The sequence below is a fragment of the Lagopus leucura genome, unplaced genomic scaffold (assembly GCF_019238085.1).
Source record: "Lagopus leucura isolate 7727_CA_CO unplaced genomic scaffold, USGS_WTPT01 Super-Scaffold_100157, whole genome shotgun sequence".
NCBI lineage: Eukaryota > Metazoa > Chordata > Aves > Galliformes > Phasianidae > Lagopus > Lagopus leucura.
In genome coordinates, this window is record NW_024962334.1 from 6,186,855 (window position 1) to 6,200,020 (window position 13,166).

Below are 13,166 nucleotides of genomic sequence, written 5' to 3' on the forward strand. Positions count from 1 at the left end.
CAGAAAATGAGACTTATTGAGACCACTTTCAAGGGAAGAGGTCCCTGAAGTGGCCACTTCCAAGTCAGGTGGAGGCAGGCTGCAAGAGCTGACAATGTCTGCACTGAGACAGGCTTGAATGTATCACTTGCGTGTTGTTTGCAGGTCAGGTAATCAGCAAAGTCACTGCTTTCCAGCTGAGACTGTTTAAGAGATGAGCAGTGAATGAGGCTTGGCATTTTGGGGTGCGCTCCAAGGGCCCCTGGGTGCAGACTGCATGACCCCTCTTGGCTGAGTCAACACATGATGCCTCACTGCTTGGTTAACGTGCAGTTAGCTTCACCCTGGGCTCTTTTTCCAGATTTACTGCAATATATCCCTGTTGATTTTTATTTTCTTTCCCCCCCTCAGTGGTTGCACTTGGATTACTGTGCTCTGACAATTTTTCTTCCTGTTACACTTTCTTTTCAATAACAGATGCTCAAACCAATATTGACTTCTGTGGCTTTGTGCTTGTGTTGCTGAGAATGAAATGCTGTATCACCCTTTCTGATGGTCTATGGCAAACACAGAGAGCTATGAGAAAACAGGACTTCCTCCACATTGTTCTATTAGGTCTACAGGTAAGAATGAAAAAAGCAAAATGTCATCATATTTTGCATATAACAGGTACTCAAAATCAATGTTTACACTGAGTCTAATTGTCTTACGCTGATCTGTGATGCATAGCTCTTACCTTGCTTTACATGCTGCTCCTGAGATTCAGCTGGAGGGGCAGTCAGTGCCATAGTCCTTTCTGCCAGCTCTATTACGCTATTCTACCCACATTAATATGTTACAAGCTGGATATTGGTCTTTATATGGCATTACTGTGTGATCACAGGAGAGACACATTCAATGATGTAGCGGCACATCCAGCTGATGTGCAAAATGCACATAGAGTGTGCTCTTTTCAAAAAAACATTTTGGAAGAGGAATCTGTGGTCACGTAAGAATGAGCTACTGTCCGTCTTATACAATAAACTACAAAAAATGTAATACTATATTTCCACCTACAGGTAGGTAAACAGTTGCTTCAAAGAGAGAATTCAGTCACACATTTCAGTCTACAAGAAAGATTTTAAAATCAAAATGAAACTGCCTTTAACCATCAAAAGCTTCAATCATCAATTCATTGTCACTTCTAAATACTTGGTTTACTGTGGGAATAAGCAGCTTGGAAGTAATTTGCATGTGTCTCCCTGCCTCCCTCTGAGGAATAACCAAAGGGCTTAAAGAAGAAGAGTTAGTTCCATATTTACTTACCCATCATACCTCAAGCTCTGAAAAGGACATTTATATGGGAAATATTTTAATTTTCCCTCAGGATAACTCTTCCTTCTCCAGTTTCTGATCTCCACCACACTAACTCAAACCTCCTCGGAGGATTATAGCTAAGCTGTTTCAAAAGCATGCCAGAGGTTAGATAACTGCATATTGACAATGTATCTGCCCCCTAGATGCTGAGATTCAGAACTGAGGTGGAGCCACAGCTCACAGTGCAGAGAAGGACTGATCCATGTGTTGCACGGGTGTGAATGAAGCCAGGATTTATACTGCAGTTAGGTTTTGCATGCAAGGCTTTGCAGTCGCTTGAATGGGCTTGCTTTTTGTAGGCATCTCTGTAGTTTGAAATGAGGAAAAAGCAGGTAGAACATGGGTGTTGTAAACAAGTTAATAAATGTGGTGCTAGGTAAGCATGTTGACAGTCATGCCAAAATAAGAGAGGTGTTTCATTAGCCTAAAGAGGTGGCACAGGAGATAGCAATGTCTTGAAACCCTACTGGCAAAGACATTCCCAAATACATCTTCCTCCAGAGAGCATGAAAAATCCCTCGTGAAAGCGAGGGATTTGTTCTAGGTATAATTTAAATAGAAAAAAAATGTAAGTGGTATTAATGACTAAAAGTAAAAAATGATAATAATCATGTTAATAACAATAATGATTCACTGGGGCAGACTATTTGAGGGGAACTTGGGCAGTTCCACTTGTCCTTCCGGAAGGTAACAGGGTGTGTGTGAAGTTAAAAACCACTCTGTGGTCTGCTTATTCCCACTGGGTTAATCTCTTTGCAGACTGAAATGTGGGGATCAAAAAGAATTCAGATGGTCATAGCGGTGTCTGGATGTGACACTACTCCTGTGAAGCCTGGGACACTAAAACACTCTCCTCTGGGGCTTCTGTTGGCCATATTGTTCTCTACTTCCTGTCCTTAAGTAGCTGGCAACCTGACTGCAGCCCACCATTTATTCCCACTAGCAGATATTCCTCTATGCTAATTTTACAGCACAGCAGGAAGCTACTAGTATGAAGTACTCAGTGAAATGCCTTTATCCACATGGAATGTGCCAGTCATTTCCATTTGTGGTGGATCAGAAATACAGGTGCTGAAGGCTTAGCAATTATGCTAAACTTTGAGCACCCTAGCTAGTTTGCTCCAGTATTCTTTCAGAGGAGGAGGAGATTAACAGCTTTGATGGATTCTTTATCATTACCTTTAAAATATAATTATCTCCATTCATTTCTCCAAAGACCCTTATTATGGTTACTTAATCAAATTATTACAAGTTGAGCACATTAGAACAAAGGTTCTGCTCACTCTGGTTTTTTTTGCAGTCTTGGGATGTGAGATTTTTTTATTCAAGGCACAGTATTACCTTCAGTGAACATGGCAGTCAGTGTTCAATGAGTGGCCAGCTCTATTCAACACTTCTTCATTGGTCTGTATGCGTTTGCTTACATCACCTCTGGAGTATATTTGCACTATTTCCAAACAGAAGATGATTAGTAACATCGTAGGCTTACCTGTGGGCTCACTATTTTTGTCTCTTTACGCCTTGTGATATGAACACATTTGCCAAAACTCAAATAGCATGGACTCCATGTGATGAATCAACGGTAAAATCATCAGAGGTGTCACTGATGGGCATATTTGCCTAAATAATTGCAAACTGTTAAAACTGGGCTTTAGAATGGGAAAATACTGGATCATGTTCAGCAGATTCCTACTGCATGTAAACTTAATAGACGACAAAGTCATGAAATACTTATAGTAAGAAAGCACACGTGCACGTGCATGTGTTTTGTATTCTGTTTATTAAAGCATTTATTCATTTTCTCATAGTCAGTAAAATCTGGTATTGTTTTGCAAATGAAAAAGCCAAAACTGTCAAAAGAAACCACGTTTCGCTGGAAGAAAATGAAGAAATTTCATGTCAGGACACTTGAGTAGCTCTTAGACTTACAAATGAGGTTCTGTCACACTCATTTTCTTCAGATACCAACTAATACATCCAGACTCCCAGTACTAAAAGGACACACTGTTTTGAGAAGCAGGCCATATTTAATAACACCTTGCTAGAAATACTCTACGACTGGGTCAGCTCCCATTTGAATATCTAAACCAGTGGCTAGGCTTTTCAGAACAGGCATGGAAAATTCAATCTTGAACTGTTCTGATAATCTGACCCTGAATATTACCCAAAGGACACACGACATCACTTTCATAAATCTAAGCTTTTTTTGGAGGAAGCCTTAATGGGATCAGAACACTTTAACTCAGGTGAATGGAAGAATCTGAAGGCAGAGAGAAACAGATGAGACAGAAGGGGCAGAATTTGATTTCAAGGCTTTATGCCTGTCTCTCCAATAAAAGCAGTTTAGAAAGTACACTGCCTTTCAGGAGAGTGGCATTTATCTCAAGGAATGCAAATGAGAATTATATTAGTCACAAGCTTGCAAAAAGGGCACCTTTATCATCCTCTTGGCCAGCACAGCTATGGCCACAACGCTGCTGGCTGGTGCTTTTTGCCTGTTGTTTAAAGACTCAGCATAAGATTAATAGCTAGTGAGTGAGAATGATCGCTGCAGCCTAAAGAAATCTGAAAGGAAACCGCAAATGCTGGTAACAGCATGACATTATGCTGAGTGTATAAAGATATCTATATTAGGCACTTAGGCTAAATTTAAAAAGAAAAAAAAAAAAAAGAAAGGGTAAAAATATTCAGGTCTCTATCAGAAAGAAGGGCAAAGGCATGGACTGTCATCTCCAGCTAATCAGCTAATCCAACTGCAACCCAATGAATATTTGTTGTTGTTCCAGCTGAGATGAATATGCCAGTCAGAAATGGTTTTGATTTAAAGCTTGCATAAATAAACACATTTAAAATTACATATTTTCCACAGAACTTCAACTTCTGCTGTGGGAGGCTGATAAAAATAATGAGTGCGTTGCCCCTTTCTCCCAAAGCACATTTGGAATTGTCACTGGAAAGCTGTCTCTGTGCCAGAATTTCTGGGAAATGGAGGATTTTAGGCAAGCTGGGCCAGTACTGTAACAGTGAGAAGTTTGGGATGTCACCTTAGAAGGAGAAAGAGAAGTCCCTGTAATGGCACTGATGCGTTTGTATCCATCTCAGCCTTGGTCCAACCTCCCCTCCTGCTCTCTAATTCATTTTTTCAGTTAATTGTTTTTGCATAACAGCTCTGTTGCTGAAAGGATGGAGATTATCTTTAAAAATTCATCTTTGGCTACTTCCTGTCCTCTGAGCTGGCTGCTGCTCACCTTCCTCCTTTGCACAGCCTCAGAGTCTGAGAGCTGTGGGCAGAACAGATGACAAGAATGGCATTTTCTGAACAGGATACCCATCCCTTAAAATTAAGAATCTTGATTCTCCCAGCTGACAGTGCAGAGAGGGCAGACATGCAAATACCCAGCTGGCCTACAGACTGGAGCTCAACCCCATGCTTCCCAGACATCCCAGATGCTCACCACTAATAGTCATTGGAGCTGTATATTGTTGACTGACACACAAATATTCACATTACAGAAAATTACCAGTACTATTACAAATTGCCCCATTGTGCTTTCCACTGCTAAGCCCTCGACCAAATGGATTATTGAAAAAAGGGATAAGGAAAGGAAATAATCAGTTTGCAGTCTGCTGTGTATTTTTTTTAGATCGCCTACAGATAAATGGATTACAGCAGCTCTTGGCATTTCCATTTCAACAATTCAATAGGATGTTTTCCTTTTCAAGGAGAAGAAATTACACTTTACAAGTAGGCTTCTCTTTTGACCTGACTAGGTGGCCTACACTCATTTCAACACTGCAGCAAAAGCTCTCCATGCTTGACAAGTTAGATGAAAGAGTTCAAAGCACATACAGAAGAGTAGGCAAAAATCTTATTTAGGCTATTTTTCAGGAATAACGAGAACATGGGATTGACTTCAAAGATTCTACCTCCTCGTTGGTATCTTTTTTACAGTCAGATTTCCCAGTTCAAAATGTAAAGAGCTGCAAGTAGGTTAAACCTGTAGTTCCTCAGGGATGGGTACAATGTACAGGCAGATCAAAAAACACATAGGATCTAGAAAGGGAATTCCTCCATTTGCAGCCAAGCTGCCAGGTCTGGACCTGACACCTCATCTGGTTGGTATGAGCATCCCTTTGTCATGAGTCCAACTTGTGTCAGTCTAAACTGAATTGGGTGGGAGGAGAAGAAACTTGTTTGTAGAGTAGAACTTGATATCCAACCACAGTACCTGTTCTGTCCAATTAATACATTTTAGACTATATGCCAGTGAGCAGTATGGGCCTGTTTGAATGCCCACCCTACCCAATTTCCCTGTAACAATATCCAATGTTTAAATAGCACAGAAAGTTGTCTCATATGTAGGCAGGCTACAAAGCAGCACATAAAATTAGAACTGACTTCCCAGTGACATAGTTTTCTTTAGAAACAATGTGCTGAGGAAAAGAATCTGAGGCAGTAGTAGGCAGGTTTTTCTCCAGGGGCTGTTCCAGAACAGAAAAATATGCCTGCTAAAGTAAAGTTCTTCTAACTTCATGGTTTTAAAACATACATATCTGGAAGAGAAAATGCCTTTATTCCTCTTGCAAGTCAACCTTGTAATTTCTTGACAAAGAATTTCCAATGCTGCAAGCCTTCTTATTCTTTGGTAAAGGAACAATGAGATTTACTTACAAGGGAAACAGACTTTCCCTTTGGTCTTTTGGTCCCAAAGAGATTCTCATTCTTAGTGTATAGTGATAAGAAAAGGACAAAATCCACTGCCCTGTGCTGAAAAATTTGGCTGTGAGAGTTTCTATTTGCAATGCACTTTTCACACATTCCACAGCTTAGCTATAAATGTCTGCCCCTGAAAGGAAATATCCACCTCCGTATTTCTTAAAATATTTTCTCATGTTTTTGATCATCTAAATGTTAGTTAAGATGCAGGGACATCATGATAAATAAACTAACAGCTAACTGCATTATCAGAAGAAAAAAAAAACGCAATCCTCTAAAACCCAAACATAAATTGTCTCTAGCGTTCTTCGCTCTAAACAAACTGACAGTGATATCTCAATAACAACTACATTTATAGACTATTGCCAGCAATCTCAAACCTGTGTTTGTGGATTTTTGCACTGGGTTGTTTGGCTGAAAAAGAAAATAGTTCAGAGGTGATAGGGATGGACTTGTCAATGAGGGTTGATACTAAACTGCACCATGATGACTGTACCAGAGCTGAGCAGGACAAGGCAACAGGAAGAAATTAAGCCTGGCATAGTGCCTCAAAGAAAGACTATCAGAGATCAGTGGCTGATCTTAGTCTCAGTAATATTAGCAAGTATAATGTGGTCAGTAACTCTTCCTGACGTGAGGACGATGAAAGTCAGGTTTGAAACAGGACTTTCACATTGGCAGGCTTAAGTTATTTGTACCTGTGTTCTTACATATGCTGAAATGAAATCCAGTTACAACTTTTTTCTTTCTGTTTTAAAATGCTTTGAAAAAGGATTCACATATTTTAGGGCCACTTAGAGATGCTGAAATTGTGATGTTTTAAGGGTTTTGTGCCCTTGAAAGAGAGAAGTTGGAAAGTAGAAAGCCGATATCTGAACAAAGACTGCACTGCAAAATGAAGAGAGTAGCTCTGGACTTGCTGGAAATGTGGGAGAAGAGTTATAGAATAAAAGAACAGCCTGCCCTCAGCAAAGGAATTTAATATCCTCTCTGCTCTACTAATGGATTTTTAACATTGCTTGTTGCTTACAGAGCACCATCATCAATAGGCTTGAAATGAGAGGCTGCTGTGTGCCAGAAGATTAGGGCAATCTGACTATAAAAGGTTTAGTTAAAAAAACCTGATATGTAAACAGCCAACTGCTCTCTGGCCTTCTGCTCTTTCAATCTTACTGAGGGCTTTGGCTCTTTCATCCTGCAGCTCTCTCATCAGCGCAACCTCTTGTCATTGTTCCTGTTCTTCATTAGTGCAAACAGACTGGCAATATCTGCAGCAAAGGGCCTCACACACAAAACACTGATGTGCAGCTTGCCACAGACAGAATTCCTCTCCCTTCCATCCTCTTTTCCCCATTTCAACTGGCAATGGAGCTGGAAAGCATAGAGACAGGATAATTGTGCTCTCCTCTGCCCTCCATTGCACAGACAGGATGTGGCCACAAACAGGCTCCTGCTCCGGAGCCATTTATGCCCTTGGATGCACATGTAGCTGGGAAAGACCTTGTCAGAGGCTGGAGGTGGAGGTAACAGCAGGATATGGCAAGGCTAGCGATGACTGAGGGCACACCATGGGTAACTGGGCCGCTGTACCAGCGTGGTATGAAAGTTATTTTTGCAGTTAGTCACAATGTGCTGCTTCTTCTTCGTAGAATTTTACAATCACATTTCATAACGAGTTGTTTCAGTTCCTTTCTCACAGCATTTTCATAAGCAAAAAGATGAAATGCTAAACGTGGAGAAACATTCAAATGAAACCTTTCAACTCACGTGCAAATGCTTGGAAAAATCTTTTTTTGAAACAAACTTTTGCTTAAACTGACAATTTTCAAGAAAAATTCTACTCATTTCAGTGACATTGACGTAAGCTGGATAGAAAAACACTTCTGACTACTTCTGTCATCTGCTCAGAGAGGCTCTCGCAGCCTTCACTGTTATGACCTGAGACCAAATTTAGTCCCTGACTCATAGCAGCTCTGGCTTAAAGCACACTCACAAGTGCACCTCTATGTGGTATCAGTTATTATTTAAAAGAACAAGGAAAACATCTGCCAAATGATCATGAATAAGTTCTTGCAGCTCAGTAAAGCAAAAAGAGTGTTATCTTTGCTGGGATCTATCTAGGAATCACAAAGAAATATGAACATTTTGTTGGAACTTTACATTATTGCTACGTATTTAAAATTTTTAACCAAAAATGCCAAACTGCTAACATTTTACCCATCAACAGGAATAGCTCCAAGGCATCATTTAAACTCTCTGTGGTTAACAATGATTTGCATTATCTGAATTCAGTCTAGACGCAAGCAGGAAGAAGCCAAACCCATCCAGGTCACAACTTCCCTCATTTACACATGCAACTTGCACCAGCATGACTTATGTTTTGTTATGTTGTTGTTTTTTTTTTATGTTTTTCCATGACTTTATTTGTTATCTGAAAGTCTGAATTAATTAATTAACAATTAATTAATTAATTAACAATTACTGACTGTAATTGTTACGGTACCACTATCAGAGATATTGAAAACGACAAGGATAACAACACAATGTAGCTACAACCGACTGGCCTGTAGAACAACATGACCTGTAAAAAAAACTGCAATAAATTCCAGCAGGCAACTTTGCTTTTAACAAAATGATTTCCAGTGCTGCTTGTTGGGAAGTCTCAGAAGTCACAAACTTTCTGGGGGGATGGTAGCAGAAGATCTTTATGTCAGAAGGCACCGGCAAATATCTGGATCTCACTAACGGGCAGTTGAGTCAATACATACATTCAGATTTAGGAGCTGTCATGAGGAAAACATAGCTGAAATAGTGAACACCATCAGGGAACAGATAACTGCATATGAACATGAATAATTGTCCAAAAGTGAATTCGTGAACTCTAAAGCTTGTTACTTGCAAGCTTCTACCAGTATGGGCTGCTTGAAAATCATTGTAACACAGACTAAAGGGAAGTGGCACAACCAAATTTCTCCAATTAATAAAAAGACATGTGACAGGCATCTCAGTTAAAAGCATGATTGTGGATTGTGCTTCTTTCTGCATATATGCTACTTGGACAGGAGAAACTGCTGGCTTTTTTTTTTTTTTTTTCCAAAAGAGCTGCTGCCAGAAGATGGGCTCCTGTAAAGAGACGCTCTCAAAAATAACAAGGTCAACATCCAAAGTAAAGAAAACATCCTGGAGACAACCACAGAATAATGGAATCATAGGGGTTGGAAGGGAACTCTGGAGATCTTCTAGTCCAACTTGCTGCTAAAGTAGTTTGATGAGTAGGTTGCACAGGAAGATGTGGAGATCAATGCTGTAAGATGTCCAGGGATCTTGGTCCTAGATCATTCAGTGTGAGCAGTATCACTACAGGAACATCTTTCAGCCCAAACTTCCTGAGTCAACAGTGACCTGACTGCAGGGCAGGGAGATGAAGATCTAGGGAGTAAAACATTGTGGGTGTGGGAAGGATGTGGGGAGGGAGGGAAATAGTAAGCAGCATAAAGGTTGTAACATTGCTGGTTCTTCAGTATAACCCAGTATCAAGATCTATGTTGGCATTTATACTGCCTTCCGATAAGAGGTCAGCATTATTTCCATTTCTTTGGTTTAGAAACAGCCTAAATTTTACAGATAGGGCACTTTGAAGTGCATCTGTAAGAAATGTCCCCAAGAGATGAATTTTCTGCTCTCTTCAGAAAAACTCTGTTTCAGCTAACAAAGAGTTCAATGCCCCTGCAGGCCTGCTACAGTGTTCCTTCAGCTTATCTTGGAAAACAACTGCTCGTCAGAGGTCATCGCTCATCTGCTGCTCTTCAAAAGAAACCATCCTTGTTCCCACTCTTGGTGACATCTGAGATTTGTTATACTCAGAGGTTGTCCCATCCAGAGATTACAAATACAAAAATGGATTTACATGCTCAGCTGCATTGAAAGACAAAGTTTATCAAAACAGATTTTTGGTATAAATTTTCTATATTTGTTAGCTCTAACAGACACTGAGAGACAGATAGCTCAGTAAGCAGCTGTAAACAGACGTGCAGATGAGCCCTTCACGATGCCAGTATGCTGAGTTTGGAAGGCCATGCATCACTTTTGTCCCCCCACTTTGTCTCTCTGTTTCAGAAAAAGAGAACTACAGAGTATGTCTGGAAACTTCCATGTAAATCAGATAATCATGGGATATAAGAGCTTGCTACACTTTTGAGAAGTGCAGCTTGTAGAACAGGCTGTATTAGCACTGCAAATACACATTCCCACACCAATAATCCCAACACTCATTAATGTGAATGCTGAGAAAGCGTAGCAGGGAAATACTGACTGTAATAGTTTAGTTCACAGTAACTTACAGGTTATAGCAGCCATACCTTATTTCCTCTCTTGGCTAGGAAAGTGGAATTGTTTTGGAAGGAGGATGATGGACACTTTCTTTTTCCTTCCCCCTCTTTCATTAAGCAGGAAGTAATGCCATGGTCTAAACAAAGTAGGGCAGGGGGGTTGGACTCGATGATCTCTGGAGGTCCCTTCCAACCCCTACAATTCTGTGATTCTGTGAAAGTACTTCAGGATTCTCAAGATCATGCATCACATGTTACAAAGGAAATTACAATGAAGTCACAATACAGTTGGGGCAGTGTGGTTGGGTTGTTGTTGGACTTGATGATCTTTTAGGTCTTTTCCAACCTGAGCAATTCTGTGATTCTGTGATCTCGCTTCAGAGCTCATCTCCTGAATTAAAAGACAAGGTAATCCATACGTATGCAACATGCTTCAAAATATGCTGTCTATTGTACTCACATCAAAGAGGAAAAAAGTTAGACTGCAAATAAATTGGAAAATTAAAGTGAATGCAGCTTGGAGTAGATAATTCTTTGAACTTCTGTTCCTTGCATTCATGTTACAAAAACAGAAGGAAGCTGGCAAAAGTGGTAATTCTCAGCTATCAGTGCTCTGTATGAGCCATGAGAATCATTGCTCTCCGAGACATCCTTTGAAGTCAAAGAAAGTAACAGGCAAGAGTGGGCAGGGATTTTACTCTATATAATAGCAATATTCTATTTCCTACAAAGGCATTTCTACCGCTTGCCTCATTTTATGGCTTTTGCAACACTCTGCATGGTGAAATTTCTAATGAGTTTCCTTCCTGATAATGCTTTTGTCAGCTATGTGCCAATTTATTCTCCACATATCAGTGATTCTCTGGTAGAAAAAGACTATAAAAATAATATAGATATATTTCACTAGAAGGCTGGCTTCAAAGATGCATTTAATTTGCTTATCTGAACATATCTGATCTCTCATATGAGCTCAAAAAATACATAGCAGGACATAAAGGTGTTTTGCATTCTTTCTCATCCCCATAAAAACTTAAGTTTACCATAATGTTCTTCTCTAGGTCTGATCTCAGGAGCAACAGACATTACTGAGCAGTCACAAAGACAGTAAAAGAACATAAGAAAAGCATTACTTCAGCTATGTTGGCTTTTCTCAATATAGTCTTGTCAAAATCGTGTAGGCTAATATCACTTTGAAATATAGATTGGATACGTACTGGAAATGTTTACTGTTTTCCATCTAATTAGGAAGTAAATGCTGGTCAACATATTTATATAACTTGCTCCAAAAGTAATGCCTCCTATTTCTTTCCAAAGAAACTACAATAGATACGAAGAGCACAATCTCAGCTACAAAACTGTCTTTCAGCATTGTCAGCACCACTAACTATACATCTTCCCCAGTGATGGACAAGAGCCTGCATGCTGCACCCATAAAAATCTCCGTGAGTGGAGCTGGCCCACTGTTTCACAGCTGCTACGAAGACATGCAGTCCATCTTTCATCAGCTTGAACAGATGAAGTCAGAAGGCACCAACATATGGTAGGTGTGGTAGCACAGTCCATCCAGGATCTGCCCTCTGCACTTTCATCTTCAAACTGGTATGGGTCCTGGTGTTATTGCATGGCAAGTGAGAGGTTGCCTTCTTCTCTGGCCAAACTCTGGAAGCTTCAGGTTGGTCAGTCTCACAATGTAACAGTCTGAGTTGATAGTTTATTTGGATAACAGGAAATCTAGAAGGATCACTCCTTCCCTTTCCCAACAGACAGTGCACATCACTTGATCTGTATGGACTGCATCCTGACCATTTTCTTAGATGTAGGAATTCACATGCCATCACTCCACGGACTGTTGTTTTGGCTCTGGACTATAATAGTCACACCATGTCTCATCACCAGAAATGATGCAATCCAGGAAACTATCACCTTCAGCCTTCAGTATTTGTCCAGTAGGTCCTGACAAACTTGCACAGTGTTTTCTGTTCCTGTGTGAGCATCCACGGGACCCACCTGGTGCAGACTTCACAATATTCAAACATTGCCACCATCATTTCCTACACACTGAAGCTGATATTCAGCTCTGTACACAGTTCCCTGATGGTAAGCTGTCAATTCATACAAATGAGCTGACACTCTTTGTGTGACAGCTGCGCATGGCCATCTAGAACATGGTGTGTCTTTCTGTCACCACTGCTGAAATACAGCACCCACTGCCTCACTGCACTCATATCCACGCTTTGGCCTCCATAAACATTCAGCAAGTGTCAATGGGGGCAATTAATGGTGGGTGCAATTAATTCCACATGGAGGAATTCAGTGACATGCCTGTTTCATACAAACTTCCATGCCAGATGCCATTTGGTCCGACTGCCCCTCTGCTGCCACCTGTCACATGGCAACAAAATGTAACGGAATATGGGTGGGAAGGTTCAATCTCTACTGCCATACCACCAGCATTTGCCTCTGATGTTGTGGGTCAACATAAAAAAGGAAGCATTGCTTTCAGAGCAGCCCTCATAACATCTCTTTTCACTAAGCATTAACTGCAATTTCACATTAATAGCAATTTTTCAAAAACTACAGTGAGCTTGAAAATTACTTAGTAACAGATGTGAAACACGCGTGATGATGTTCAAGGACAAATTAGAATTTAAAATATACTTCCATCCTCTTTTCTCAACTAAGCAGTTCCTGATTATCCAATTTAGTGTTAACATTCTTGCCTCATCTCAGAGGAGGAAGCCCTCCCAGAGGATAAACAGACTAAATACTTGCCTTTCAATATTTGC

At 40.3% G+C, this 13,166-nt stretch overlaps 1 protein-coding gene across 1 annotated transcript in view; it reads right to left on the bottom strand.

The window, feature by feature from the left end:
• The window catches only part of STAC (SH3 and cysteine rich domain), a 73,590-nt gene that overhangs the window by 30,794 nt on the left and 29,630 nt on the right, over positions 1-13,166 (bottom strand). The window lies entirely within an intron of this gene.